This window comes from Urocitellus parryii, chromosome 2, assembly GCF_045843805.1.
Source record: "Urocitellus parryii isolate mUroPar1 chromosome 2, mUroPar1.hap1, whole genome shotgun sequence".
In the NCBI taxonomy this organism is placed as follows: Eukaryota; Metazoa; Chordata; class Mammalia; order Rodentia; family Sciuridae; genus Urocitellus; species Urocitellus parryii.
This window is the reverse complement of record NC_135532.1, coordinates 167,217,096-167,221,151: the sequence shown is the minus strand read 5'-3', so window position 1 is coordinate 167,221,151 and position 4,056 is coordinate 167,217,096.

The window sequence follows — 4,056 nt, the reverse complement described above, 5'->3', positions numbered from 1 at the left end:
TGTACATGTAGGGTATGAATTACCAGTTTATAAATTACATGTTAACTAATAATACATCTCTGAAGTAATTCTCTAGTAAAATACGAAAAAGCTCTGGGTGCTCAGTCTTGTTTTTTACTGTCATTTGAGACCATACACATATCCATTTTAGTACCTGTAATTCTTTAAACAGAACAATTAGATTACAACCCTCCACTGTCTTTCCTGCTGCTGTTCCTCTCCCGGGTTCTTGTGTACAACCTCCTGTGTAGCCTGCTCCATGGGGGTTTGTCTGTCTCATTCCTTGGGTCTTTCCAGGTTTTTGTTCTCATCCTCTTATGCTTCTTCCTTTCCCATAATCAGTATTGGGAACACAGGTCTGGCTTTGGGGGTGCACCTGATTGGTTACATAAAGCAAGGGGTCCAGGGTGTGAGAAACTTTTAATTTGGAATTATGGTGGGGCCATGGCACTGACTTGGGCAACAGCAGTCTTTTGGGAGAGAAGCCACCCGTACTACTGAGCTTCCTGGGAATGGAGTCAGGACTACGGGGGAGAGAATTAAAGGAAGGTAATAGAAACCATTCTATTAGTGGGTTGGAACAGCTGTGAGAATATTTTGTTTGCTTAGGTGAATGAATGGACATATAAATAATGTAAGTATGTTCTGAAGCAAGTATTATGCAACTGTACTCCAGGGGCTTTCAATCCATCTTGATTACATGGCACCTTCACCGTTAAACTTTAACCTGAGTGGGTGCCAGCCAATATGTGTTCATAATATCTAAATCTTCCCAGCAGGGAAAGGGAATAGGAGGGTTTGGAGTGCCCAAGAAAGACAGAGGGAGTCAACACCCAAGCGGGGAGGGGAATTTGAAAGGGCAATACATTTTATAGACATGACATTTATAGATAGCCTGGTTTACCTTTAACTCAGCCTAGGGAGTAAAAGCTTTTTTTTGGGGGGGGGGGAGTTAAATTTAGTAAAGTGCTCATGGTTTCCATATTTTCTACCCATCCTTATACAAGACTGTCATTCTTGGGAGATTTGGTAATGGGATACTCTGTAGTGAGTAAGCCTCTTCCTCACCTTCCATCTGTTTTCTGCAGAAATGGCCTCTGTTCCAATTCTCACAATTATGAAAGCATTAACAGATTGCAATTTGGAGGCTGTGGGTCCCTGGACATGGTTGGGGAGGGTAATGGAGGACAGGGATGTCTGAGTGGAATTTTTTTTTTAAGTTTTCTTTTTTTTTTTTTTTTTTTTAGCTGTAGATGGACATAATACCTTTATTTTATTTATTTATTTTTATGTGGTACTTGGGATCAAACTCAGTGTGTCATACATGCTAGGCAAGCACTCTACCACTGAGTTACAAGCCCAGCCCTGTAAAGGGAATTTGAAGATTCATATTTGAGAACTCTTTTTACCAAATGGAAACAGAATGTAGTTAATAATATGTAGAAGTTCCCTGCTTTTTGTTTATTAATAAGGCATTTGCATTTAAAAAAATGTTGGAAGCCACCCAGTTATGCTTTGATCCAGTTAATTCAAGTCATTTCATTGACTTCTTAAAAAATTTATTGGAATGAGAAGTAATTTTTTAAGACTTCCATGCCAACTTTGTGCCATTTGACTATTTCTGGCCATTCAAGGCCCAGTGGCTAGCTGGAGGCTTGTAGCCACCTGCTTGCAACTGGGTGTCATCCTCCTTGTTTTTACTTCACAGCTGGGCAGCGGAGTTTGACCTCAAAGAAAAGGAACATCTTCCCACCTCTAGCCTTGCATGTTTTCATTTTCAATTGCCATCCGGAGGTTGAACACTTTGAATACTGTAGAGATAGTTACGCCTGCTATGATTGCTAAGGATTATTTGGGCATCACAACTACCTAACACAAGGAGTGTGTTACTTTACAATTTTTATTTCTCACTTACATTAGCCTTTATTTCTTTTATGGCACTTTATAGATTGTAATGCTTTTACACACACTTTGTTAATTAATGCTGCTGACTCTTAAGAGGGGCAGATGAGAAAATGGAGGTCCACAACAGGTGGATCATTGCCAGAAATACCATGGCTTAAAAATGGCAGAGTCAAGGCCAGACTCAGGTCTTCTGGCTTCAAGACCATTACACCACATTGGCTCCATCTGGGTTACTTCTTCACTTGAGATAGTTTTCCTGAATCTATATCCCTGTCCTACCCTCTACAGAGGTTTGGTACTTCTGGACTTTTAAATATACATGTAAGTTCTCATCTTTGAAGTTATTTCTAGACTTTCCCTAGTAATTCTGTCCTTAGCCTCCTCACTTCCATCCAAGCCCCAATTGGATAATTTTCCTGGGAGTCCCCAAATGCTCTGAATGGACGCTTGAAGGAGCTTACAAACATTTTTCTGCCAGACTCAAAACTTCCACTTCATTCAAATGTATTGAGTAGTATTATGTATTCTTATATATAATATAGTCCCTGTCAAGAGCCTAACTTAACATGCACAAGATGGAGCATTTTTGGATACATTCTTAAGTTCTTTTTTGCCAAGACATTTTAAACTGTTGCCTCTTTTATTCCCTTTTGATATATGGATAGCCATCTTACACCTGCTGAGAGGTTCTGCTAGGTCTCTAAGATATACCCAAGGGAGCAGCTTACAAGTCCCACCCTCAGGGAGCACACCTGTACAGGTAAAGGCTTCATTGTTCCATTGGCAGTTGTTGAGAATTCAAATAAATATCAAACCTTGAATGTATATAGTTGTGTGTGTGTGTGTGTGTGTGTGTGTGTGGTATGTGTGTAAGTGTGCAATTTGGGGGCTTGGAATAAAGGTAGATAAAGGGTGGAGTATAATAATTGCTTAGTACAGATCAGTTTCCCTGTGTTTTTAAATTTTAACTTTCTAATAGCCACACAGGTGTGTGTGTTTGTGTGTGTGTGTGTGTGTGTGTGTGTAATGTATGCACATATACATACCCCTATGTTTATGTGCTGCAAAGATAAAACAGATTTAAGTTAATTCCTCAAAATTGGTAAATTTTAAGGAGGTAAAGTTTGAGTTCAGATCTCTCTTGACACTAATATTGCACCCCCCCCCCAAGAATATCACCATGTAAAGAGATTATAGAATTTCCTTGTGAGGGCAGTGAGAGGTAGATCTCATTCTGTTGCTAAGATTCTAGAAACAATACAGAGAACTTGAGAAGTATTCATTAAAATGCCTTATCTTGATGACCTTACTACATTCTTCCACTATTAAGTAGGAGCTTTACTGGAACATTATTACTCATAGCTATTGTTTGATGGCAAGTAAATTTGGACCAATGTATTTGATCATTAAGCTTATCTCAATAAATTGAAGCAACAGCACTAATTGATGTGTTCCCATGGATTATGGGCCAAGCAGAATTCTTCAGGCCAGATTTATGTTATACCTTCCTGTTAGGCATATCTTCTGGGCTGTTAGCCTTTCTGATGCATACTGTACGTATCTTACTGAATCCTCCCCGTGCACTGTGAGGGTAGGCCTGATTTCCTGAAGCAGGCCCCATGAAGTTAAGAAACGACTTGTCAAAGTCATGCACCGCTGGGATTTAGAGCCAAGTCTTTGGCTCCAAAGCTCATGTTTTTAACCACCTCATAGTAGCAGATAGATAAATAAACCAACAAATACAGGAAATAAGGGCGGCGGATGGAATTATTTAGAGAAAGTCAGTACCCTTCAGCCAAAACTCCCTAGGAACCCAACTGTAGATAAATAGGATTAGATCTGGCCAAAGGACACACAATTTTGGATAGAAAGGAAGAATAAGTTCAAGAGTTCTATTGTGAAAACAAAATGGGACTTGACCCATTGCAGAAAGGACAACGCCCCATGGGAGAGCCATAGAGTGAGTCAATAAAAGGGGTGGAGAGAACCTATGGGGGCTTTCGGCTCCCGCTGGGTCACTGGGGGAGGGTCTTAGGAAGAAGGGTTTGCTTCATACCACATGCTGTCAGGACCTGCAATCTGGGGGAAGGGAATGGTGGGGGTGGAGTGGGGAGACAGCCCACAGGATGGTCTGTCTGGTGTTGCAATCAA